The sequence below is a fragment of the Pelecanus crispus genome, chromosome 2 (assembly GCF_030463565.1).
Source record: "Pelecanus crispus isolate bPelCri1 chromosome 2, bPelCri1.pri, whole genome shotgun sequence".
In the NCBI taxonomy this organism is placed as follows: domain Eukaryota; kingdom Metazoa; phylum Chordata; class Aves; order Pelecaniformes; family Pelecanidae; genus Pelecanus; species Pelecanus crispus.
The window spans coordinates 61,163,414-61,191,172 of NC_134644.1; positions in this window are offsets into that span (position 1 = coordinate 61,163,414).

A 27,759-nucleotide genomic window follows, 5' to 3' on the forward strand; every position below is an offset into this window, starting at 1 on the left:
TAGAGGTGAGGACTGCTGGAGTACTCCAAAAAGATCCACGGGGAAATGAACAGGTATTGCTCACCTCAAAAAGATTTGCAACCATTTAGTTGAGAGGCACGTCCTGCTTCAGACGGGGGGCCTGACCTTTGAGCCTCGCTACTGTCAGAGATGTGGGGTTTTGCCATCCTGTGGAAACCCAGCTAAACTGCACGAACACAGAAGATGTTCAAAAACCACACTTCACGCTTGCTTTTTGCAAATGTGTTCAGATGGTCAAATGATCTCAAAATGATCCACAGCTCTCACCCCCATCAGAAGGTACACGCCTCCCTCCCACAATGTGACAGAGCAAATGCCTAGGATGGGACATGACTGCCCATTCAATCCCTTCTGCTAGTGCAGGGCTGGGAAGAAATGCCATCAAAGATTTCCTTAGCATGTACTGGTAGGGAAAGAAGGAAGTAGGAAGAAGAATGGAAAGGAACAGAACGGGAATGGGAACAGGGAATGGGAACAGGGAAGGGGAACAGGGAAGGGGAACAGGGAATGGGAACAGGGAATGGGAAGGGAAGGGAAGGGAAGGGAAGGGAAGGGAAGGGAAGGGAAGGGAAGGGAAGGGAAGGGAAGGGAAGGGAAGGGAAGGGAAGGGAAGGGAAGGGAAGGGAAGGGAAGGGAAGGGAAGGGAAGGGAAGGGAAGGGAAGGGAAGGGAAGGGAAGGGAAGGGAAGGGAAGGGAAGGGAAGGGAAGGGAAGGGAAGGGAAGGGAAGGGAAGGGAAGGGAAGGGAAGGGAAGGGAAAAGGAGGGAATAGAATAACATAGCATAGCATGGAATGGAATGGAGTGGTATGGACTGCAATGGAATGCAATGCAATAAAATGCAACACAGTGCAACGCAATGCAACGCAATGCAATGAAATGGAAGAGTTGAGTTGGAAGTGACTTACAACGATCACCTACACCAACTGCCTGAGCACTTCAGGCCTGCCCAAAAGTTCAAGCACGGCATTAAGGGCATTGTCCAAATGCCTCTTAAACACTGACAGGCATGGGGCATCGACCACCTCTCCAGGAAGCCTCTTCCAGGGTTTGACCACCCTCTTGGTAAAGAAATGTTTCCTCATGTCAAGTCCAAACCTCCCCTGACGGACACAGCTTTGAGCTGTTCCCGCGCGTCCTGGCGCTGGGTACCAGGGAGAAGAGATCAGCACCTCCCTCTTAACCTCCCGTCCTCAGGAAGCTGTAGAGAGCAGCGAGGTCACCCCTCAGCCTCTTTCTCTCCAAACTAGACAAACCCGGAGTCCTCGGCCCCTCCTCATAGGACATGCCTTCCAGCCCCTTCACCACCTTTGCTGCACTCCTCTGGACACATTCAAGCACCTTAACATCCTTTTTGAATTGTGGGGCCCAATTTACGGGATTGCATTCCCGTACTGTGATCCCTCACAGTACAGGAACGCAATTAATACAGCCGTAGTGAATTATGTCAGGACGTGCTATTTCCACATGCATTTGCCTTGCGGGGGCCCTTTACAAAGAGGAAAGCGTTGGGCTTAAAATGCACAGGCTACCAGTTCATCTTCAAGTGTAACTCAAAACATAGGTTTTGGCTTCTAAATTCCACGTAGTTTGAAATCCTCGCTCCTTAAAGACTCTCTTTTTCCTAACAGCCCTCTGGACAGGCGGCACTCACCGCAAGGCAATTCATCTCCAGCCTCCCTCTCCTGCTGACCCATCAGGTCCACGTTTGGACACATGCAAGGGCCTGTCTCGTCACACTGAGCTTGCATCAAAATGCTGAGATTCTTTAACTGAACAGACATAGTCTGGCAGCTTTCTGCACTCGCTGCACCAGTTCTGCAAACTAATTACAAACAAATGTGCTAGAATTTTCTTTTCATAGTTTCATTTATTAATTAAAGAAACCAAACGGTGACGCTCCTTTGTATCGGAATGACATAGCGGGTGATTTCATCACACCAACATTCTCAGGTAATTTCAGGTGGGCGTACAAAAAGCAAGATCTTCCGTCCTTCTTTGCAGCTATCGTCCAGGCGCATAGGGATTCTTAAAGGGAGGCAGTTGCCTTTTAGTGTCACATGGCTGCCTGGCCAGCCAACTCCTTACCCAGCCTTCGTTTTCACTAAATGCCTGCAGAATTCATTTAAAAACTCGCCGACCTTTAGCCACACTCCTGGAGAGCAAAGCATATCCCCACAGAGAGCAGTGCCACTAACTGCATCACACTAACTTAGGCGGAAGGTACATACCGGTTTTGGCACCAACATACAAAAGGACAAGAATAGTACCTGCCTTACTCCTTCAGCTCTCCAAATACTAAATCCTAAAGGAAAAGGACACTTGCCAGGGGTTTAGGTAAGATCCGAACATCTTCCCACAAAGTGAGCTAGGCAAGTAACGCTCAGAAAGGTTAAAGTCACAAACGAGCTCTGAAAGTTTTACCCCAGGGCTGTAGCACGTTTTGTGTCCCGTATAAACACGGCCAACGGGTGTGTTCAACAGAGGAGCCGCGCAGCCTGCTTTCAGTGGGAAAAGGGGATGTGCCGGCAACAGCAGCAAGGGGCTGTTTTTGCAGTTTGGAAGAGTCTTCGTTTAGCTGGCTGTGCATGCTCTGGGCATGGATCCAAACGTTCTAGGTCTGAAAATGACCAGCCTTTCCACCACACCAGTGTCACCTCCACTCCCTTGTTTTTCACAGCCCGTCTTATTTCCATGGCGCTCTGTTGGCACCGTCCATCCCCACCTACGGCTCTGGTTACGCTCTGGCTTTTCTCCGCCCTGCAGCTGCCAAAATCACCCGCCCTGCACGCAAGAAAAACGGTTTGTGTCCAGCCAGATCAAGTCCCTGGTCCTCCTTGCTCCGTGGCCTCACGGACGTTAGCTCCGGCGCAAAGAGGGGATGGCTAACAGGGCTGGTCTCTGGGCTGCGGGGCTGCTTTCCGCCATGGCCTGAAAGAAGAGTTAACAGCACTGGGTTTGTCCCTGGGAGCCGAGTGGCAGAGGAGGCATCGGGGACAGCCAGCAGCTGTGCCCAGTGCACGGCCACCAAGGGCAGGGACGGACCCCTGGGCCTCCCGGGCACGGGGACTGCCTCGGGGCCAGCACCCCAAAGGCCTTCCTCCAAAGGATGCTGGGCGGAGGGGCGGTGGGCGGGGCTGCGCATGGGGGGCCCCGTCACCCCCATGTCACAGTGCCACCACCCGGCAACGCAGCAGTCACAATGCCCCGGGGCAGGATAAAAGGCAGCGTCTCCCGTGCCCCGCTGCCAGAGATGGCCCGGGGACAGGCCTGAAGACATCCAAGAGCAAGTCCTCGAGGAGCCAGTGGAATTACATGGAGGGGCCTGCGGGAGGAAGACCGGAAGCTGGACGAGGCTGCTGGAGGTTCTCTGCTGCAAGGCCAGCTCCTGGCAGAACCACCTCCAAAGCTCATCTGAGGGACAGAAATCCTTTCCAGCTGGATAGCAGTGGCCAGAGCAAGGGAATGCCTTCTTGAGGAGCGCTGCAGAGCTTGCCACCCCCATCCCCTGCAGAGCCAGGGGCAGCAGACGTAAGAAATGGGAAGCACAGATGCTGTCAGGGGTCCCAGTGCTTTGGAGCACCCACCGGTGCCCTGCCAGGCGTGGGAAGGATTCCGGCCCCCAAGGACCATCAGGCCCTTGTCGGGGGCCTTTTGCCACTCTCGGAAGCCCCTGAGATGGCTCTAGGTGGAGGGAGAGTAGGGCTTGGGCATCTCCCGGGAGGCATGACCAGCCTGTGGGACGAGGAGGCAGGTCTTGCTCGCGTGCTCAGGGAATAGCCGATCGCCAGCGCTGGGGTCAGGAAGGAATTTTCCCCCGGGGCAGATTGGCCCTGGTCCCCGGGGGTTTTTTGCCTTCCTCTGCAGCATTGAGCATGACCACTTGCCAGGGCTCCTCTCGTCCCTTTTGGCTAGGTTACTGCCTGCTGCTCATGCACCACGAAGATGGCCTCTCGTGCCCTGCAGCTGGGGGGAGGAAGGCTTTTTTCCCCCGCACGGTGGGCTAGCAAGCGTCCCCGGGGGTTTTTTGCCTGCCTCTGCAGCACTGAGCACGCACGGCCCCTTGCCAGGGCTCCTTTGGGCCATTTTGGCTAGGTGCCTGCTGCTCGTGCTCCACGAAGGTGGCCCTCGTGCCCCGCATCCGGGGGGAGGAAGCTTTCTAGACTCCCCGGGTGGGCCCCCAGGGTGGCCCCCCGGGTTGCCTCTTGTCCTCTGTAGCACTGAGCACAGCCCCTTGTCAGGACTCCTCTGGGCCCTTTTGGGCTCCGTTCCTGCCTGCTGCTCTTGCACCACCAAGGCACCACTCGTGCCCTGGCTCGCTCTGGCTCTCTTGCCCATTGCAAGTTTGGAGCGGGAGCAAGCTCTGCTCTTCCCTTGCCTCCATTTGCCCAGGGGTTGCTTCTTGCTCGTGCAAAGCAGCCTGGCTTTGCAAGGGCTCCAGGCTTGCTGCACCACCCGCAGCTGCCAATTTTCGGCTCTCCCTGCATGCAATACAAGCGCAGGGCAGGCACGAGAGCGCTTTTCATGCATCACTGGCCAAGAAGCACAGCGACGGAGCAACTTTTGGAAGACAAGAAGTGTGCTTGTCATCAATGCGTGCCATACTTGTGAAAACTCCCGACAGTACCACACACCTCTTCTTCTTCTTCTACTACTTTTGTGTGTGCTCGGTACCAATGCTCATTCTTCAAGTTCTCACTCGTCAGAAAACAGGGGTAGCTTGGCCTGTATTCCTGCCGCTGCTTTCTGCGGCTCTGTGGCTTTCCTTTGCCAGACTGCAAGGGATCTTTTTTCAAGCTAAACTGAAGACCGCATCAGCCTGCTCCTGGCTACACATGCGCATTGTGTTGATGCTTGTGAGCATCGGCTCTGAAACGGATTCACAAAAGTAAAATAAAATCCTCTTCCCACTTGCAACCTTTGTGACTTGTGTCCTTGAAAGCGGTTTTGGAGCTGAAAAACCCCCGGTGTTTCAGGCAAACAACAGTCTTATCATTACTTGACTCACGGTGAGTGCAGGGAACAGAAGAGAGCAGAAGAGAAGAGTTGTGCTATGTCATGCCTAGAGCTCTGCCTGACAAGCCGTGACCTAGGCCCGAGGGCTGCCCCCAGGAGAGCAGCTCTCTGCAGTGCCGGTCCCAGGCCCAGCCAGCAGACAGGGGCAGAGACGGGCACACCTACAACGTGGCTCGGGCAGGGACTGAAGGCCCCGGGCTGAGCTGAGACACGTCCCCGGGGCCCTTGGCAGGAGGCGGTGGGGGTGGGGGTCCCAGGGGAGAGGCCGCTCCCAGCCATTGAGGCCTGTGAGCACCCCCAGGACGCTGGCAGAAGTAGGCTTGCACTGCTCCTATGGCCTCCCTCCTTTAGACATTGGTGGGTGGCCACTTGGGAGACAAGGGTAGTGGGCCAGATGGACCTTCGCTCTGAGGGGGTACTGCTGCTCTCACGCTCTGGCGTTTCAGCATGCTTCTGAAGGGAAACAGCTCAGGCATTTCTAGAGGTGAGGACTGCTGGAGTACTCCAAAAAGATCCACGGGGAAATGAACAGGTATTGCTCACCTCAAAAAGATTTGCAACCATTTAGTTGAGAGGCACGTCCTGCTTCAGACGGGGGGCCTGACCTTTGAGCCTCGCTACTGTCAGAGATGTGGGGTTTTGCCATCCTGTGGAAACCCAGCTAAACTGCACGAACACAGAAGATGTTCAAAAACCACACTTCACGCTTGCTTTTTGCAAATGTGTTCAGATGGTCAAATGATCTCAAAATGATCCACAGCTCTCACCCCCATCAGAAGGTACACGCCTCCCTCCCACAATGTGACAGAGCAAATGCCTAGGATGGGACATGACTGCCCATTCAATCCCTTCTGCTAGTGCAGGGCTGGGAAGAAATGCCATCAAAGATTTCCTTAGCATGTACTGGTAGGGAAAGAAGGAAGTAGGAAGAAGAATGGAAAGGAACGGAACGGGAATGGGAACAGGGAATGGGAACAGGGAAGGGGAACAGGGAAGGGGAACAGGGAATGGGAACAGGGAATGGGAAGGGAAGGGAAGGGAAGGGAAGGGAAGGGAAGGGAAGGGAAGGGAAGGGAAGGGAAGGGAAGGGAAGGGAAGGGAAGGGAAGGGAAGGGAAGGGAAGGGAAGGGAAGGGAAGGGAAGGGAAGGGAAGGGAAGGGAAGGGAAGGGAAGGGAAGGGAAGGGAAGGGAAGGGAAGGGAAGGGAAAAGGAGGGAATAGAATAACATAGCATAGCATGGAATGGAATGGAGTGGTATGGACTGCAATGGAATGCAATGCAATAAAATGCAACACAGTGCAACGCAATGCAACGCAATGCAATGAAATGGAAGAGTTGAGTTGGAAGTGACTTACAACGATCACCTACACCAACTGCCTGAGCACTTCAGGCCTGCCCAAAAGTTCAAGCACGGCATTAAGGGCATTGTCCAAATGCCTCTTAAACACTGACAGGCATGGGGCATCGACCACCTCTCCAGGAAGCCTCTTCCAGGGTTTGACCACCCTCTTGGTAAAGAAATGTTTCCTCATGTCAAGTCCAAACCTCCCCTGACGGACACAGCTTTGAGCTGTTCCCGCGCGTCCTGGCGCTGGGTACCAGGGAGAAGAGATCAGCACCTCCCTCTTAACCTCCCGTCCTCAGGAAGCTGTAGAGAGCAGCGAGGTCACCCCTCAGCCTCTTTCTCTCCAAACTAGACAAACCCGGAGTCCTCGGCCCCTCCTCATAGGACATGCCTTCCAGCCCCTTCACCACCTTTGCTGCACTCCTCTGGACACATTCAAGCACCTTAACATCCTTTTTGAATTGTGGGGCCCAATTTACGGGATTGCATTCCCGTACTGTGATCCCTCACAGTACAGGAACGCAATTAATACAGCCGTAGTGAATTATGTCAGGACGTGCTATTTCCACATGCATTTGCCTTGCGGGGGCCCTTTACAAAGAGGAAAGCGTTGGGCTTAAAATGCACAGGCTACCAGTTCATCTTCAAGTGTAACTCAAAACATAGGTTTTGGCTTCTAAATTCCACGTAGTTTGAAATCCTCGCTCCTTAAAGACTCTCTTTTTCCTAACAGCCCTCTGGACAGGCGGCACTCACCGCAAGGCAATTCATCTCCAGCCTCCCTCTCCTGCTGACCCATCAGGTCCACGTTTGGACACATGCAAGGGCCTGTCTCGTCACACTGAGCTTGCATCAAAATGCTGAGATTCTTTAACTGAACAGACATAGTCTGGCAGCTTTCTGCACTCGCTGCACCAGTTCTGCAAACTAATTACAAACAAATGTGCTAGAATTTTCTTTTCATAGTTTCATTTATTAATTAAAGAAACCAAACGGTGACGCTCCTTTGTATCGGAATGACATAGCGGGTGATTTCATCACACCAACATTCTCAGGTAATTTCAGGTGGGCGTACAAAAAGCAAGATCTTCCGTCCTTCTTTGCAGCTATCGTCCAGGCGCATAGGGATTCTTAAAGGGAGGCAGTTGCCTTTTAGTGTCACATGGCTGCCTGGCCAGCCAACTCCTTACCCAGCCTTCGTTTTCACTAAATGCCTGCAGAATTCATTTAAAAACTCGCCGACCTTTAGCCACACTCCTGGAGAGCAAAGCATATCCCCACAGAGAGCAGTGCCACTAACTGCATCACACTAACTTAGGCGGAAGGTACATACCGGTTTTGGCACCAACATACAAAAGGACAAGAATAGTACCTGCCTTACTCCTTCAGCTCTCCAAATACTAAATCCTAAAGGAAAAGGACACTTGCCAGGGGTTTAGGTAAGATCCGAACATCTTCCCACAAAGTGAGCTAGGCAAGTAACGCTCAGAAAGGTTAAAGTCACAAACGAGCTCTGAAAGTTTTACCCCAGGGCTGTAGCACGTTTTGTGTCCCGTATAAACACGGCCAACGGGTGTGTTCAACAGAGGAGCCGCGCAGCCTGCTTTCAGTGGGAAAAGGGGATGTGCCGGCAACAGCAGCAAGGGGCTGTTTTTGCAGTTTGGAAGAGTCTTCGTTTAGCTGGCTGTGCATGCTCTGGGCATGGATCCAAACGTTCTAGGTCTGAAAATGACCAGCCTTTCCACCACACCAGTGTCACCTCCACTCCCTTGTTTTTCACAGCCCGTCTTATTTCCATGGCGCTCTGTTGGCACCGTCCATCCCCACCTACGGCTCTGGTTACGCTCTGGCTTTTCTCTGCCCTGCAGCTGCCAAAATCACCCGCCCTGCACGCAAGAAAAACGGTTTGTGTCCAGCCAGATCAAGTCCCTGGTCCTCCTTGCTCCGTGGCCTCACGGACGTTAGCTCCGGCGCAAAGAGGGGATGGCTAACAGGGCTGGTCTCTGGGCTGCGGGGCTGCTTTCCGCCATGGCCTGAGAGAAGAGTTAACAGCACTGGGTTTGTCCCTGGGAGCCGAGTGGCAGAGGAGGCATCGGGGACAGCCAGCAGCTGTGCCCAGTGCACGGCCACCAAGGGCAGGGACGGACCCCTGGGCCTCCCGGGCACGGGGACTGCCTCGGGGCCAGCACCCCAAAGGCCTTCCTCCAAAGGATGCTGGGCGGAGGGGCGGTGGGCGGGGCTGCGCATGGGGGCCCCGTCACCCCCATGTCACAGTGCCACCACCCGGCAACGCAGCAGTCACAATGCCCCGGGGCAGGATAAAAGGCAGCGTCTCCCGTGCCCCGCTGCCAGAGATGGCCCGGGGACAGGCCTGAAGACATCCAAGAGCAAGTCCTCGAGGAGCCAGTGGAATTACATGGAGGGGCCTGCGGGAGGAAGACCGGAAGCTGGACGAGGCTGCTGGAGGTTCTCTGCTGCAAGGCCAGCTCCTGGCAGAACCACCTCCAAAGCTCATCTGAGGGACAGAAATCCTTTCCAGCTGGATAGCAGTGGCCAGAGCAAGGGAATGCCTTCTTGAGGAGCGCTGCAGAGCTTGCCACCCCCATCCCCTGCAGAGCCAGGGGCAGCAGACGTAAGAAATGGGAAGCACAGATGCTGTCAGGGGTCCCAGTGCTTTGGAGCACCCACCGGTGCCCTGCCAGGCGTGGGAAGGATTCCGGCCCCCAAGGACCATCAGGCCCTTGTCGGGGGCCTTTTGCCACTCTCGGAAGCCCCTGAGATGGCTCTAGGTGGAGGGAGAGTAGGGCTTGGGCATCTCCCGGGAGGCATGACCAGCCTGTGGGACGAGGAGGCAGGTCTTGCTCGCGTGCTCAGGGAATAGCCGATCGCCAGCGCTGGGGTCAGGAAGGAATTTTCCCCCGGGGCAGATTGGCCCTGGTCCCCGGGGGTTTTTTGCCTTCCTCTGCAGCATTGAGCATGACCACTTGCCAGGGCTCCTCTCGTCCCTTTTGGCTAGGTTACTGCCTGCTGCTCATGCACCACGAAGATGGCCTCTCGTGCCCTGCAGCTGGGGGGAGGAAGGCTTTTTTCCCCCGCACGGTGGGCTAGCAAGCGTCCCCGGGGGTTTTTTGCCTGCCTCTGCAGCACTGAGCACGCACGGCCCCTTGCCAGGGCTCCTTTGGGCCATTTTGGCTAGGTGCCTGCTGCTCGTGCTCCACGAAGGTGGCCCTCGTGCCCCGCATCCGGGGGGAGGAAGCTTTCTAGACTCCCCGGGTGGGCCCCCAGGGTGGCCCCCCGGGTTGCCTCTTGTCCTCTGTAGCACTGAGCACAGCCCCTTGTCAGGACTCCTCTGGGCCCTTTTGGGCTCCGTTCCTGCCTGCTGCTCTTGCACCACCAAGGCACCACTCGTGCCCTGGCTCGCTCTGGCTCTCTTGCCCATTGCAAGTTTGGAGCGGGAGCAAGCTCTGCTCTTCCCTTGCCTCCATTTGCCCAGGGGTTGCTTCTTGCTCGTGCAAAGCAGCCTGGCTTTGCAAGGGCTCCAGGCTTGCTGCACCACCCGCAGCTGCCAATTTTCGGCTCTCCCTGCATGCAATACAAGCGCAGGGCAGGCACGAGAGCGCTTTTCATGCATCACTGGCCAAGAAGCACAGCGACGGAGCAACTTTTGGAAGACAAGAAGTGTGCTTGTCATCAATGCGTGCCATACTTGTGAAAACTCCCGACAGTACCACACACCTCTTCTTCTTCTTCTACTACTTTTGTGTGTGCTCGGTACCAATGCTCATTCTTCAAGTTCTCACTCGTCAGAAAACAGGGGTAGCTTGGCCTGTATTCCTGCCGCTGCTTTCTGCGGCTCTGTGGCTTTCCTTTGCCAGACTGCAAGGGATCTTTTTTCAAGCTAAACTGAAGACCGCATCAGCCTGCTCCTGGCTACACATGCGCATTGTGTTGATGCTTGTGAGCATCGGCTCTGAAACGGATTCACAAAAGTAAAATAAAATCCTCTTCCCACTTGCAACCTTTGTGACTTGTGTCCTTGAAAGCGGTTTTGGAGCTGAAAAACCCCCGGTGTTTCAGGCAAACAACAGTCTTATCATTACTTGACTCACGGTGAGTGCAGGGAACAGAAGAGAGCAGAAGAGAAGAGTTGTGCTATGTCATGCCTAGAGCTCTGCCTGACAAGCCGTGACCTAGGCCTGAGGGCTGCCCCCAGGAGAGCAGCTCTCTGCAGTGCCGGTCCCAGGCCCAGCCAGCAGACAGGGGCAGAGACGGGCACACCTACAACGTGGCTCGGGCAGGGACTGAAGGCCCCGGGCTGAGCTGAGACACGTCCCCGGGGCCCTTGGCAGGAGGCGGTGGGGGTGGGGGGTCCCAGGGGAGAGGCCGCTCCCAGCCATTGAGGCCTGTGAGCACCCCCAGGACGCTGGCAGAAGTAGGCTTGCACTGCTCCTATGGCCTCCCTCCTTTAGACATTGGTGGGTGGCCACTTGGGAGACAAGGGTAGTGGGCCAGATGGACCTTCGCTCTGAGGGGGTACTGCTGCTCTCACGCTCTGGCGTTTCAGCATGCTTCTGAAGGGAAACAGCTCAGGCATTTCTAGAGGTGAGGACTGCTGGAGTACTCCAAAAAGATCCACGGGGAAATGAACAGGTATTGCTCACCTCAAAAAGATTTGCAACCATTTAGTTGAGAGGCACGTCCTGCTTCAGACGGGGGGCCTGACCTTTGAGCCTCGCTACTGTCAGAGATGTGGGGTTTTGCCATCCTGTGGAAACCCAGCTAAACTGCACGAACACAGATGATGTTCAAAAACCACACTTCACGCTTGCTTTTTGCAAATGTGTTCAGATGGTCAAATGATCTCAAAATGATCCACAGCTCTCACCCCCATCAGAAGGTACACGCCTCCCTCCCACAATGTGACAGAGCAAATGCCTAGGATGGGACATGACTGCCCATTCAATCCCTTCTGCTAGTGCAGGGCTGGGAAGAAATGCCATCAAAGATTTCCTTAGCATGTACTGGTAGGGAAAGAAGGAAGTAGGAAGAAGAATGGAAAGGAACGGAACGGGAATGGGAACAGGGAATGGGAACAGGGAATGGGAACAGGGAATGGGAACAGGGAAGGGGAACAGGGAATGGGAAGGGAAGGGAAGGGAAGGGAAGGGAAGGGAAGGGAAGGGAAGGGAAGGGAAGGGAAGGGAAGGGAAGGGAAGGGAAGGGAAGGGAAGGGAAGGGAAGGGAAGGGAAGGGAAGGGAAGGGAAGGGAAGGGAAGGGAAGGGAAGGGAAGGGAAGGGAAGGGAAGGGAAGGGAAGGGAAGGGAAAAGGAGGGAATAGAATAACATAGCATAGCATGGAATGGAATGGAGTGGTATGGACTGCAATGGAATGCAATGCAATAAAATGCAACACAGTGCAACGCAATGCAACGCAATGCAATGAAATGGAAGAGTTGAGTTGGAAGTGACTTACAACGATCACCTACACCAACTGCCTGAGCACTTCAGGCCTGCCCAAAAGTTCAAGCACGGCATTAAGGGCATTGTCCAAATGCCTCTTAAACACTGACAGGCATGGGGCATCGACCACCTCTCCAGGAAGCCTCTTCCAGGGTTTGACCACCCTCTTGGTAAAGAAATGTTTCCTCATGTCAAGTCCAAACCTCCCCTGACGGACACAGCTTTGAGCTGTTCCCGCGCGTCCTGGCGCTGGGTACCAGGGAGAAGAGATCAGCACCTCCCTCTTAACCTCCCGTCCTCAGGAAGCTGTAGAGAGCAGCGAGGTCACCCCTCAGCCTCTTTCTCTCCAAACTAGACAAACCCGGAGTCCTCGGCCCCTCCTCATAGGACATGCCTTCCAGCCCCTTCACCACCTTTGCTGCACTCCTCTGGACACATTCAAGCACCTTAACATCCTTTTTGAATTGTGGGGCCCAATTTACGGGATTGCATTCCCGTACTGTGATCCCTCACAGTACAGGAACGCAATTAATACAGCCGTAGTGAATTATGTCAGGACGTGCTATTTCCACATGCATTTGCCTTGCGGGGGCCCTTTACAAAGAGGAAAGCGTTGGGCTTAAAATGCACAGGCTACCAGTTCATCTTCAAGTGTAACTCAAAACATAGGTTTTGGCTTCTAAATTCCACGTAGTTTGAAATCCTCGCTCCTTAAAGACTCTCTTTTTCCTAACAGCCCTCTGGACAGGCGGCACTCACCGCAAGGCAATTCATCTCCAGCCTCCCTCTCCTGCTGACCCATCAGGTCCACGTTTGGACACATGCAAGGGCCTGTCTCGTCACACTGAGCTTGCATCAAAATGCTGAGATTCTTTAACTGAACAGACATAGTCTGGCAGCTTTCTGCACTCGCTGCACCAGTTCTGCAAACTAATTACAAACAAATGTGCTAGAATTTTCTTTTCATAGTTTCATTTATTAATTAAAGAAACCAAACGGTGACGCTCCTTTGTATCGGAATGACATAGCGGGTGATTTCATCACACCAACATTCTCAGGTAATTTCAGGTGGGCGTACAAAAAGCAAGATCTTCCGTCCTTCTTTGCAGCTATCGTCCAGGCGCATAGGGATTCTTAAAGGGAGGCAGTTGCCTTTTAGTGTCACATGGCTGCCTGGCCAGCCAACTCCTTACCCAGCCTTCGTTTTCACTAAATGCCTGCAGAATTCATTTAAAAACTCGCCGACCTTTAGCCACACTCCTGGAGAGCAAAGCATATCCCCACAGAGAGCAGTGCCACTAACTGCATCACACTAACTTAGGCGGAAGGTACATACCGGTTTTGGCACCAACATACAAAAGGACAAGAATAGTACCTGCCTTACTCCTTCAGCTCTCCAAATACTAAATCCTAAAGGAAAAGGACACTTGCCAGGGGTTTAGGTAAGATCCGAACATCTTCCCACAAAGTGAGCTAGGCAAGTAACGCTCAGAAAGGTTAAAGTCACAAACGAGCTCTGAAAGTTTTACCCCAGGGCTGTAGCACGTTTTGTGTCCCGTATAAACACGGCCAACGGGTGTGTTCAACAGAGGAGCCGCGCAGCCTGCTTTCAGTGGGAAAAGGGGATGTGCCGGCAACAGCAGCAAGGGGCTGTTTTTGCAGTTTGGAAGAGTCTTCGTTTAGCTGGCTGTGCATGCTCTGGGCATGGATCCAAACGTTCTAGGTCTGAAAATGACCAGCCTTTCCACCACACCAGTGTCACCTCCACTCCCTTGTTTTTCACAGCCCGTCTTATTTCCATGGCGCTCTGTTGGCACCGTCCATCCCCACCTACGGCTCTGGTTACGCTCTGGCTTTTCTCCGCCCTGCAGCTGCCAAAATCACCCGCCCTGCACGCAAGAAAAACGGTTTGTGTCCAGCCAGATCAAGTCCCTGGTCCTCCTTGCTCCGTGGCCTCACGGACGTTAGCTCCGGCGCAAAGAGGGGATGGCTAACAGGGCTGGTCTCTGGGCTGCGGGGCTGCTTTCCGCCATGGCCTGAGAGAAGAGTTAACAGCACTGGGTTTGTCCCTGGGAGCCGAGTGGCAGAGGAGGCATCGGGGACAGCCAGCAGCTGTGCCCAGTGCACGGCCACCAAGGGCAGGGACGGACCCCTGGGCCTCCCGGGCACGGGGACTGCCTCGGGGCCAGCACCCCAAAGGCCTTCCTCCAAAGGATGCTGGGCGGAGGGGCGGTGGGCGGGGCTGCGCATGGGGGCCCCGTCACCCCCATGTCACAGTGCCACCACCCGGCAACGCAGCAGTCACAATGCCCCGGGGCAGGATAAAAGGCAGCGTCTCCCGTGCCCCGCTGCCAGAGATGGCCCGGGGACAGGCCTGAAGACATCCAAGAGCAAGTCCTCGAGGAGCCAGTGGAATTACATGGAGGGGCCTGCGGGAGGAAGACCGGAAGCTGGACGAGGCTGCTGGAGGTTCTCTGCTGCAAGGCCAGCTCCTGGCAGAACCACCTCCAAAGCTCATCTGAGGGACAGAAATCCTTTCCAGCTGGATAGCAGTGGCCAGAGCAAGGGAATGCCTTCTTGAGGAGCGCTGCAGAGCTTGCCACCCCCATCCCCTGCAGAGCCAGGGGCAGCAGACGTAAGAAATGGGAAGCACAGATGCTGTCAGGGGTCCCAGTGCTTTGGAGCACCCACCGGTGCCCTGCCAGGCGTGGGAAGGATTCCGGCCCCCAAGGACCATCAGGCCCTTGTCGGGGGCCTTTTGCCACTCTCGGAAGCCCCTGAGATGGCTCTAGGTGGAGGGAGAGTAGGGCTTGGGCATCTCCCGGGAGGCATGACCAGCCTGTGGGACGAGGAGGCAGGTCTTGCTCGCGTGCTCAGGGAATAGCCGATCGCCAGCGCTGGGGTCAGGAAGGAATTTTCCCCCGGGGCAGATTGGCCCTGGTCCCCGGGGGTTTTTTGCCTTCCTCTGCAGCATTGAGCATGACCACTTGCCAGGGCTCCTCTCGTCCCTTTTGGCTAGGTTACTGCCTGCTGCTCATGCACCACGAAGATGGCCTCTCGTGCCCTGCAGCTGGGGGGAGGAAGGCTTTTTTTCCCCCGCACGGTGGGCTAGCAAGCGTCCCCGGGGGTTTTTTGCCTGCCTCTGCAGCACTGAGCACGCACGGCCCCTTGCCAGGGCTCCTTTGGGCCATTTTGGCTAGGTGCCTGCTGCTCGTGCTCCACGAAGGTGGCCCTCGTGCCCCGCATCCGGGGGGAGGAAGCTTTCTAGACTCCCCGGGTGGGCCCCCAGGGTGGCCCCCCGGGTTGCCTCTTGTCCTCTGTAGCACTGAGCACAGCCCCTTGTCAGGACTCCTCTGGGCCCTTTTGGGCTCCGTTCCTGCCTGCTGCTCTTGCACCACCAAGGCACCACTCGTGCCCTGGCTCGCTCTGGCTCTCTTGCCCATTGCAAGTTTGGAGCGGGAGCAAGCTCTGCTCTTCCCTTGCCTCCATTTGCCCAGGGGTTGCTTCTTGCTCGTGCAAAGCAGCCTGGCTTTGCAAGGGCTCCAGGCTTGCTGCACCACCCGCAGCTGCCAATTTTCGGCTCTCCCTGCATGCAATACAAGCGCAGGGCAGGCACGAGAGCGCTTTTCATGCATCACTGGCCAAGAAGCACAGCGACGGAGCAACTTTTGGAAGACAAGAAGTGTGCTTGTCATCAATGCGTGCCATACTTGTGAAAACTCCCGACAGTACCACACACCTCTTCTTCTTCTTCTACTACTTTTGTGTGTGCTCGGTACCAATGCTCATTCTTCAAGTTCTCACTCGTCAGAAAACAGGGGTAGCTTGGCCTGTATTCCTGCCGCTGCTTTCTGCGGCTCTGTGGCTTTCCTTTGCCAGACTGCAAGGGATCTTTTTTCAAGCTAAACTGAAGACCGCATCAGCCTGCTCCTGGCTACACATGCGCATTGTGTTGATGCTTGTGAGCATCGGCTCTGAAACGGATTCACAAAAGTAAAATAAAATCCTCTTCCCACTTGCAACCTTTGTGACTTGTGTCCTTGAAAGCGGTTTTGGAGCTGAAAAACCCCCGGTGTTTCAGGCAAACAACAGTCTTATCATTACTTGACTCACGGTGAGTGCAGGGAACAGAAGAGAGCAGAAGAGAAGAGTTGTGCTATGTCATGCCTAGAGCTCTGCCTGACAAGCCGTGACCTAGGCCCGAGGGCTGCCCCCAGGAGAGCAGCTCTCTGCAGTGCCGGTCCCAGGCCCAGCCAGCAGACAGGGGCAGAGACGGGCACACCTACAACGTGGCTCGGGCAGGGACTGAAGGCCCCGGGCTGAGCTGAGACACGTCCCCGGGGCCCTTGGCAGGAGGCGGTGGGGGTGGGGGTCCCAGGGGAGAGGCCGCTCCCAGCCATTGAGGCCTGTGAGCACCCCCAGGACGCTGGCAGAAGTAGGCTTGCACTGCTCCTATGGCCTCCCTCCTTTAGACATTGGTGGGTGGCCACTTGGGAGACAAGGGTAGTGGGCCAGATGGACCTTCGCTCTGAGGGGGTACTGCTGCTCTCACGCTCTGGCGTTTCAGCATGCTTCTGAAGGGAAACAGCTCAGGCATTTCTAGAGGTGAGGACTGCTGGAGTACTCCAAAAAGATCCACGGGGAAATGAACAGGTATTGCTCACCTCAAAAAGATTTGCAACCATTTAGTTGAGAGGCACGTCCTGCTTCAGACGGGGGGCCTGACCTTTGAGCCTCGCTACTGTCAGAGATGTGGGGTTTTGCCATCCTGTGGAAACCCAGCTAAACTGCACGAACACAGAAGATGTTCAAAAACCACACTTCACGCTTGCTTTTTGCAAATGTGTTCAGATGGTCAAATGATCTCAAAATGATCCACAGCTCTCACCCCCATCAGAAGGTACACGCCTCCCTCCCACAATGTGACAGAGCAAATGCCTAGGATGGGACATGACTGCCCATTCAATCCCTTCTGCTAGTGCAGGGCTGGGAAGAAATGCCATCAAAGATTTCCTTAGCATGTACTGGTAGGGAAAGAAGGAAGTAGGAAGAAGAATGGAAAGGAACGGAACGGGAATGGGAACAGGGAATGGGAAGAGGGAATGGGAACGGGGAAGGGGAAGGGGAAGGGGAAGGGGAAGGGGAAGGGGAAGGGGAAGGGGAAGGGGAAGGGGAAGGGGAAGGGGAAGGGGAAGGGGAAGGGGAAGGGGAAGGGGAAGGGGAAGGGAAGGGAAGGGAAGGGAAGGGAAGGGAAGGGAAGGGAAGGGAAGGGAAGGGAAGGGAAGGGAAGGGAAGGGAAGGGAAGGGAAGGGAAGGGAAGGGAAGGGAAGGGAAGGGAAGGGAAGGGAAGGGAAGGGAAGGGAAGGGAAGGGAAGGGAAGGGAAGGGAAGGGAAGGGAAGGGAAGGGAAGGGAATAACATAGCATAGCATGGAATGGAATGGAGTGGTATGGACTGCAATGGAATGCAATGCAATAAAATGCAACACAGTGCAACGCAATGCAACGCAATGCAATGAAATGGAAGAGTTGAGTTGGAAGTGACTTACAACGATCACCTACACCAACTGCCTGAGCACTTCAGGCCTGCCCAAAAGTTCAAGCACGGCATTAAGGGCATTGTCCAAATGCCTCTTAAACACTGACAGGCATGGGGCATCGACCACCTCTCCAGGAAGCCTCTTCCAGGGTTTGACCACCCTCTTGGTAAAGAAATGTTTCCTCATGTCAAGTCCAAACCTCCCCTGACGGACACAGCTTTGAGCTGTTCCCGCGCGTCCTGGCGCTGGGTACCAGGGAGAAGAGATCAGCACCTCCCTCTTAACCTCCCGTCCTCAGGAAGCTGTAGAGAGCAGCGAGGTCACCCCTCAGCCTCTTTCTCTCCAAACTAGACAAACCCGGAGTCCTCGGCCCCTCCTCATAGGACATGCCTTCCAGCCCCTTCACCACCTTTGCTGCACTCCTCTGGACACATTCAAGCACCTTAACATCCTTTTTGAATTGTGGGGCCCAATTTACGGGATTGCATTCCCGTACTGTGATCCCTCACAGTACAGGAACGCAATTAATACAGCCGTAGTGAATTATGTCAGGACGTGCTATTTCCACATGCATTTGCCTTGCGGGGGCCCTTTACAAAGAGGAAAGCGTTGGGCTTAAAATGCACAGGCTACCAGTTCATCTTCAAGTGTAACTCAAAACATAGGTTTTGGCTTCTAAATTCCACGTAGTTTGAAATCCTCGCTCCTTAAAGACTCTCTTTTTCCTAACAGCCCTCTGGACAGGCGGCACTCACCGCAAGGCAATTCATCTCCAGCCTCCCTCTCCTGCTGACCCATCAGGTCCACGTTTGGACACATGCAAGGGCCTGTCTCGTCACACTGAGCTTGCATCAAAATGCTGAGATTCTTTAACTGAACAGACATAGTCTGGCAGCTTTCTGCACTCGCTGCACCAGTTCTGCAAACTAATTACAAACAAATGTGCTAGAATTTTCTTTTCATAGTTTCATTTATTAATTAAAGAAACCAAACGGTGACGCTCCTTTGTATCGGAATGACATAGCGGGTGATTTCATCACACCAACATTCTCAGGTAATTTCAGGTGGGCGTACAAAAAGCAAGATCTTCCGTCCTTCTTTGCAGCTATCGTCCAGGCGCATAGGGATTCTTAAAGGGAGGCAGTTGCCTTTTAGTGTCACATGGCTGCCTGGCCAGCCAACTCCTTACCCAGCCTTCGTTTTCACTAAATGCCTGCAGAATTCATTTAAAAACTCGCCGACCTTTAGCCACACTCCTGGAGAGCAAAGCATATCCCCACAGAGAGCAGTGCCACTAACTGCATCACACTAACTTAGGCGGAAGGTACATACCGGTTTTGGCACCAACATACAAAAGGACAAGAATAGTACCTGCCTTACTCCTTCAGCTCTCCAAATACTAAATCCTAAAGGAAAAGGACACTTGCCAGGGGTTTAGGTAAGATCCGAACATCTTCCCACAAAGTGAGCTAGGCAAGTAACGCTCAGAAAGGTTAAAGTCACAAACGAGCTCTGAAAGTTTTACCCCAGGGCTGTAGCACGTTTTGTGTCCCGTATAAACACGGCCAACGGGTGTGTTCAACAGAGGAGCCGCGCAGCCTGCTTTCAGTGGGAAAAGGGGATGTGCCGGCAACAGCAGCAAGGGGCTGTTTTTGCAGTTTGGAAGAGTCTTCGTTTAGCTGGCTGTGCATGCTCTGGGCATGGATCCAAACGTTCTAGGTCTGAAAATGACCAGCCTTTCCACCACACCAGTGTCACCTCCACTCCCTTGTTTTTCACAGCCCGTCTTATTTCCATGGCGCTCTGTTGGCACCGTCCATCCCCACCTACGGCTCTGGTTACGCTCTGGCTTTTCTCCGCCCTGCAGCTGCCAAAATCACCCGCCCTGCACGCAAGAAAAACGGTTTGTGTCCAGCCAGATCAAGTCCCTGGTCCTCCTTGCTCCGTGGCCTCACGGACGTTAGCTCCGGCGCAAAGAGGGGATGGCTAACAGGGCTGGTCTCTGGGCTGCGGGGCTGCTTTCCGCCATGGCCTGAGAGAAGAGTTAACAGCACTGGGTTTGTCCCTGGGAGCCGAGTGGCAGAGGAGGCATCGGGGACAGCCAGCAGCTGTGCCCAGTGCACGGCCACCAAGGGCAGGGACGGACCCCTGGGCCTCCCGGGCACGGGGACTGCCTCGGGGCCAGCACCCCAAAGGCCTTCCTCCAAAGGATGCTGGGCGGAGGGGCGGTGGGCGGGGCTGCGCATGGGGGCCCCGTCACCCCCATGTCACAGTGCCACCACCCGGCAACGCAGCAGTCACAATGCCCCGGGGCAGGATAAAAGGCAGCGTCTCCCGTGCCCCGCTGCCAGAGATGGCCCGGGGACAGGCCTGAAGACATCCAAGAGCAAGTCCTCGAGGAGCCAGTGGAATTACATGGAGGGGCCTGCGGGAGGAAGACCGGAAGCTGGACGAGGCTGCTGGAGGTTCTCTGCTGCAAGGCCAGCTCCTGGCAGAACCACCTCCAAAGCTCATCTGAGGGACAGAAATCCTTTCCAGCTGGATAGCAGTGGCCAGAGCAAGGGAATGCCTTCTTGAGGAGCGCTGCAGAGCTTGCCACCCCCATCCCCTGCAGAGCCAGGGGCAGCAGACGTAAGAAATGGGAAGCACAGATGCTGTCAGGGGTCCCAGTGCTTTGGAGCACCCACCGGTGCCCTGCCAGGCGTGGGAAGGATTCCGGCCCCCAAGGACCATCAGGCCCTTGTCGGGGGCCTTTTGCCACTCTCGGAAGCCCCTGAGATGGCTCTAGGTGGAGGGAGAGTAGGGCTTGGGCATCTCCCGGGAGGCATGACCAGCCTGTGGGACGAGGAGGCAGGTCTTGCTCGCGTGCTCAGGGAATAGCCGATCGCCAGCGCTGGGGTCAGGAAGGAATTTTCCCCCGGGGCAGATTGGCCCTGGTCCCCGGGGGTTTTTTGCCTTCCTCTGCAGCATTGAGCATGACCACTTGCCAGGGCTCCTCTCGTCCCTTTTGGCTAGGTTACTGCCTGCTGCTCATGCACCACGAAGATGGCCTCTCGTGCCCTGCAGCTGGGGGGAGGAAGGCTTTTTTCCCCCGCACGGTGGGCTAGCAAGCGTCCCCGGGGGTTTTTTGCCTGCCTCTGCAGCACTGAGCACGCACGGCCCCTTGCCAGGGCTCCTTTGGGCCATTTTGGCTAGGTGCCTGCTGCTCGTGCTCCACGAAGGTGGCCCTCGTGCCCCGCATCCGGGGGGAGGAAGCTTTCTAGACTCCCCGGGTGGGCCCCCAGGGTGGCCCCCCGGGTTGCCTCTTGTCCTCTGTAGCACTGAGCACAGCCCCTTGTCAGGACTCCTCTGGGCCCTTTTGGGCTCCGTTCCTGCCTGCTGCTCTTGCACCACCAAGGCACCACTCGTGCCCTGGCTCGCTCTGGCTCTCTTGCCCATTGCAAGTTTGGAGCGGGAGCAAGCTCTGCTCTTCCCTTGCCTCCATTTGCCCAGGGGTTGCTTCTTGCTCGTGCAAAGCAGCCTGGCTTTGCAAGGGCTCCAGGCTTGCTGCACCACCCGCAGCTGCCAATTTTCGGCTCTCCCTGCATGCAATACAAGCGCAGGGCAGGCACGAGAGCGCTTTTCATGCATCACTGGCCAAGAAGCACAGCGACGGAGCAACTTTTGGAAGACAAGAAGTGTGCTTGTCATCAATGCGTGCCATACTTGTGAAAACTCCCGACAGTACCACACACCTCTTCTTCTTCTTCTACTACTTTTGTGTGTGCTCGGTACCAATGCTCATTCTTCAAGTTCTCACTCGTCAGAAAACAGGGGTAGCTTGGCCTGTATTCCTGCCGCTGCTTTCTGCGGCTCTGTGGCTTTCCTTTGCCAGACTGCAAGGGATCTTTTTTCAAGCTAAACTGAAGACCGCATCAGCCTGCTCCTGGCTACACATGCGCATTGTGTTGATGCTTGTGAGCATCGGCTCTGAAACGGATTCACAAAAGTAAAATAAAATCCTCTTCCCACTTGCAACCTTTGTGACTTGTGTCCTTGAAAGCGGTTTTGGAGCTGAAAAACCCCCGGTGTTTCAGGCAAACAACAGTCTTATCATTACTTGACTCACGGTGAGTGCAGGGAACAGAAGAGAGCAGAAGAGAAGAGTTGTGCTATGTCATGCCTAGAGCTCTGCCTGACAAGCCGTGACCTAGGCCTGAGGGCTGCCCCCAGGAGAGCAGCTCTCTGCAGTGCCGGTCCCAGGCCCAGCCAGCAGACAGGGGCAGAGACGGGCACACCTACAACGTGGCTCGGGCAGGGACTGAAGGCCCCGGGCTGAGCTGAGACACGTCCCCGGGGCCCTTGGCAGGAGGCGGTGGGGGTGGGGGTCCCAGGGGAGAGGCCGCTCCCAGCCATTGAGGCCTGTGAGCACCCCCAGGACGCTGGCAGAAGTAGGCTTGCACTGCTCCTATGGCCTCCCTCCTTTAGACATTGGTGGGTGGCCACTTGGGAGACAAGGGTAGTGGGCCAGATGGACCTTCGCTCTGAGGGGGTACTGCTGCTCTCACGCTCTGGCGTTTCAGCATGCTTCTGAAGGGAAACAGCTCAGGCATTTCTAGAGGTGAGGACTGCTGGAGTACTCCAAAAAGATCCACGGGGAAATGAACAGGTATTGCTCACCTCAAAAAGATTTGCAACCATTTAGTTGAGAGGCACGTCCTGCTTCAGACGGGGGGCCTGACCTTTGAGCCTCGCTACTGTCAGAGATGTGGGGTTTTGCCATCCTGTGGAAACCCAGCTAAACTGCACGAACACAGAAGATGTTCAAAAACCACACTTCACGCTTGCTTTTTGCAAATGTGTTCAGATGGTCAAATGATCTCAAAATGATCCACAGCTCTCACCCCCATCAGAAGGTACACGCCTCCCTCCCACAATGTGACAGAGCAAATGCCTAGGATGGGACATGACTGCCCATTCAATCCCTTCTGCTAGTGCAGGGCTGGGAAGAAATGCCATCAAAGATTTCCTTAGCATGTACTGGTAGGGAAAGAAGGAAGTAGGAAGAAGAATGGAAAGGAACAGAACGGGAATGGGAACAGGGAATGGGAACAGGGAAGGGGAACAGGGAATGGGAACAGGGAAGGGGAACAGGGAATGGGAAGGGAAGGGAAGGGAAGGGAAGGGAAGGGAAGGGAAGGGAAGGGAAGGGAAGGGAAGGGAAGGGAAGGGAAGGGAAGGGAAGGGAAGGGAAGGGAAGGGAAGGGAAGGGAAGGGAAGGGAAGGGAAGGGAAGGGAAGGGAAGGGAAGGGAAGGGAAGGGAAGGGAAGGGAAGGGAAGGGAAGGGAAGGGAAGGGAAGGGAAGGGAAGGGAAGGGAAGGGAAGGGAAGGGAAGGGAAGGGAATAACATAGCATAGCATGGAATGGAATGGAGTGGTATGGACTGCAATGGAATGCAATGCAATAAAATGCAACACAGTGCAACGCAATGCAACGCAATGCAATGAAATGGAAGAGTTGAGTTGGAAGTGACTTACAACGATCACCTACACCAACTGCCTGAGCACTTCAGGCCTGCCCAAAAGTTCAAGCACGGCATTAAGGGCATTGTCCAAATGCCTCTTAAACACTGACAGGCATGGGGCATCGACCACCTCTCCAGGAAGCCTCTTCCAGGGTTTGACCACCCTCTTGGTAAAGAAATGTTTCCTCATGTCAAGTCCAAACCTCCCCTGACGGACACAGCTTTGAGCTGTTCCCGCGCGTCCTGGCGCTGGGTACCAGGGAGAAGAGATCAGCACCTCCCTCTTAACCTCCCGTCCTCAGGAAGCTGTAGAGAGCAGCGAGGTCACCCCTCAGCCTCTTTCTCTCCAAACTAGACAAACCCGGAGTCCTCGGCCCCTCCTCATAGGACATGCCTTCCAGCCCCTTCACCACCTTTGCTGCACTCCTCTGGACACATTCAAGCACCTTAACATCCTTTTTGAATTGTGGGGCCCAATTTACGGGATTGCATTCCCGTACTGTGATCCCTCACAGTACAGGAACGCAATTAATACAGCCGTAGTGAATTATGTCAGGACGTGCTATTTCCACATGCATTTGCCTTGCGGGGGCCCTTTACAAAGAGGAAAGCGTTGGGCTTAAAATGCACAGGCTACCAGTTCATCTTCAAGTGTAACTCAAAACATAGGTTTTGGCTTCTAAATTCCACGTAGTTTGAAATCCTCGCTCCTTAAAGACTCTCTTTTTCCTAACAGCCCTCTGGACAGGCGGCACTCACCGCAAGGCAATTCATCTCCAGCCTCCCTCTCCTGCTGACCCATCAGGTCCACGTTTGGACACATGCAAGGGCCTGTCTCGTCACACTGAGCTTGCATCAAAATGCTGAGATTCTTTAACTGAACAGACATAGTCTGGCAGCTTTCTGCACTCGCTGCACCAGTTCTGCAAACTAATTACAAACAAATGTGCTAGAATTTTCTTTTCATAGTTTCATTTATTAATTAAAGAAACCAAACGGTGACGCTCCTTTGTATCGGAATGACATAGCGGGTGATTTCATCACACCAACATTCTCAGGTAATTTCAGGTGGGCGTACAAAAAGCAAGATCTTCCGTCCTTCTTTGCAGCTATCGTCCAGGCGCATAGGGATTCTTAAAGGGAGGCAGTTGCCTTTTAGTGTCACATGGCTGCCTGGCCAGCCAACTCCTTACCCAGCCTTCGTTTTCACTAAATGCCTGCAGAATTCATTTAAAAACTCGCCGACCTTTAGCCACACTCCTGGAGAGCAAAGCATATCCCCACAGAGAGCAGTGCCACTAACTGCATCACACTAACTTAGGCGGAAGGTACATACCGGTTTTGGCACCAACATACAAAAGGACAAGAATAGTACCTGCCTTACTCCTTCAGCTCTCCAAATACTAAATCCTAAAGGAAAAGGACACTTGCCAGGGGTTTAGGTAAGATCCGAACATCTTCCCACAAAGTGAGCTAGGCAAGTAACGCTCAGAAAGGTTAAAGTCACAAACGAGCTCTGAAAGTTTTACCCCAGGGCTGTAGCACGTTTTGTGTCCCGTATAAACACGGCCAACGGGTGTGTTCAACAGAGGAGCCGCGCAGCCTGCTTTCAGTGGGAAAAGGGGATGTGCCGGCAACAGCAGCAAGGGGCTGTTTTTGCAGTTTGGAAGAGTCTTCGTTTAGCTGGCTGTGCATGCTCTGGGCATGGATCCAAACGTTCTAGGTCTGAAAATGACCAGCCTTTCCACCACACCAGTGTCACCTCCACTCCCTTGTTTTTCACAGCCCGTCTTATTTCCATGGCGCTCTGTTGGCACCGTCCATCCCCACCTACGGCTCTGGTTACGCTCTGGCTTTTCTCCGCCCTGCAGCTGCCAAAATCACCCGCCCTGCACGCAAGAAAAACGGTTTGTGTCCAGCCAGATCAAGTCCCTGGTCCTCCTTGCTCCGTGGCCTCACGGACGTTAGCTCCGGCGCAAAGAGGGGATGGCTAACAGGGCTGGTCTCTGGGCTGCGGGGCTGCTTTCCGCCATGGCCTGAAAGAAGAGTTAACAGCACTGGGTTTGTCCCTGGGAGCCGAGTGGCAGAGGAGGCATCGGGGACAGCCAGCAGCTGTGCCCAGTGCACGGCCACCAAGGGCAGGGACGGACCCCTGGGCCTCCCGGGCACGGGGACTGCCTCGGGGCCAGCACCCCAAAGGCCTTCCTCCAAAGGATGCTGGGCGGAGGGGCGGTGGGCGGGGCTGCGCATGGGGGCCCCGTCACCCCCATGTCACAGTGCCACCACCCGGCAACGCAGCAGTCACAATGCCCCGGGGCAGGATAAAAGGCAGCGTCTCCCGTGCCCCGCTGCCAGAGATGGCCCGGGGACAGGCCTGAAGACATCCAAGAGCAAGTCCTCGAGGAGCCAGTGGAATTACATGGAGGGGCCTGCGGGAGGAAGACCGGAAGCTGGACGAGGCTGCTGGAGGTTCTCTGCTGCAAGGCCAGCTCCTGGCAGAACCACCTCCAAAGCTCATCTGAGGGACAGAAATCCTTTCCAGCTGGATAGCAGTGGCCAGAGCAAGGGAATGCCTTCTTGAGGAGCGCTGCAGAGCTCGCCACCCCCATCCCCTGCAGAGCCAGGGGCAGCAGACGTAAGAAATGGGAAGCACAGATGCTGTCAGGGGTCCCAGTGCTTTGGAGCACCCACCGGTGCCCTGCCAGGCGTGGGAAGGATTCCGGCCCCCAAGGACCATCAGGCCCTTGTCGGGGGCCTTTTGCCACTCTCGGAAGCCCCTGAGATGGCTCTAGGTGGAGGGAGAGTAGGGCTTGGGCATCTCCCGGGAGGCATGACCAGCCTGTGGGACGAGGAGGCAGGTCTTGCTCGCGTGCTCAGGGAATAGCCGATCGCCAGCGCTGGGGTCAGGAAGGAATTTTCCCCCGGGGCAGATTGGCCCTGGTCCCCGGGGGTTTTTTGCCTTCCTCTGCAGCATTGAGCATGACCACTTGCCAGGGCTCCTCTCGTCCCTTTTGGCTAGGTTACTGCCTGCTGCTCATGCACCACGAAGATGGCCTCTCGTGCCCTGCAGCTGGGGGGAGGAAGGCTTTTTTCCCCCGCACGGTGGGCTAGCAAGCGTCCCCGGGGGTTTTTTGCCTGCCTCTGCAGCACTGAGCACGCACGGCCCCTTGCCAGGGCTCCTTTGGGCCATTTTGGCTAGGTGCCTGCTGCTCGTGCTCCACGAAGGTGGCCCTCGTGCCCCGCATCCGGGGGGAGGAAGCTTTCTAGACTCCCCGGGTGGGCCCCCAGGGTGGCCCCCCGGGTTGCCTCTTGTCCTCTGTAGCACTGAGCACAGCCCCTTGTCAGGACTCCTCTGGGCCCTTTTGGGCTCCGTTCCTGCCTGCTGCTCTTGCACCACCAAGGCACCACTCGTGCCCTGGCTCGCTCTGGCTCTCTTGCCCATTGCAAGTTTGGAGCGGGAGCAAGCTCTGCTCTTCCCTTGCCTCCATTTGCCCAGGGGTTGCTTCTTGCTCGTGCAAAGCAGCCTGGCTTTGCAAGGGCTCCAGGCTTGCTGCACCACCCGCAGCTGCCAATTTTCGGCTCTCCCTGCATGCAATACAAGCGCAGGGCAGGCACGAGAGCGCTTTTCATGCATCACTGGCCAAGAAGCACAGCGACGGAGCAACTTTTGGAAGACAAGAAGTGTGCTTGTCATCAATGCGTGCCATACTTGTGAAAACTCCCGACAGTACCACACACCTCTTCTTCTTCTTCTACTACTTTTGTGTGTGCTCGGTACCAATGCTCATTCTTCAAGTTCTCACTCGTCAGAAAACAGGGGTAGCTTGGCCTGTATTCCTGCCGCTGCTTTCTGCGGCTCTGTGGCTTTCCTTTGCCAGACTGCAAGGGATCTTTTTTCAAGCTAAACTGAAGACCGCATCAGCCTGCTCCTGGCTACACATGCGCATTGTGTTGATGCTTGTGAGCATCGGCTCTGAAACGGATTCACAAAAGTAAAATAAAATCCTCTTCCCACTTGCAACCTTTGTGACTTGTGTCCTTGAAAGCGGTTTTGGAGCTGAAAAACCCCCGGTGTTTCAGGCAAACAACAGTCTTATCATTACTTGACTCACGGTGAGTGCAGGGAACAGAAGAGAGCAGAAGAGAAGAGTTGTGCTATGTCATGCCTAGAGCTCTGCCTGACAAGCCGTGACCTAGGCCTGAGGGCTGCCCCCAGGAGAGCAGCTCTCTGCAGTGCCGGTCCCAGGCCCAGCCAGCAGACAGGGGCAGAGACGGGCACACCTACAACGTGGCTCGGGCAGGGACTGAAGGCCCCGGGCTGAGCTGAGACACGTCCCCGGGGCCCTTGGCAGGAGGCGGTGGGGGTGGGGGTCCCAGGGGAGAGGCCGCTCCCAGCCATTGAGGCCTGTGAGCACCCCCAGGACGCTGGCAGAAGTAGGCTTGCACTGCTCCTATGGCCTCCCTCCTTTAGACATTGGTGGGTGGCCACTTGGGAGACAAGGGTAGTGGGCCAGATGGACCTTCGCTCTGAGGGGGTACTGCTGCTCTCACGCTCTGGCGTTTCAGCATGCTTCTGAAGGGAAACAGCTCAGGCATTTCTAGAGGTGAGGACTGCTGGAGTACTCCAAAAAGATCCACGGGGAAATGAACAGGTATTGCTCACCTCAAAAAGATTTGCAACCATTTAGTTGAGAGGCACGTCCTGCTTCAGACGGGGGGCCTGACCTTTGAGCCTCGCTACTGTCAGAGATGTGGGGTTTTGCCATCCTGTGGAAACCCAGCTAAACTGCACGAACACAGAAGATGTTCAAAAACCACACTTCACGCTTGCTTTTTGCAAATGTGTTCAGATGGTCAAATGATCTCAAAATGATCCACA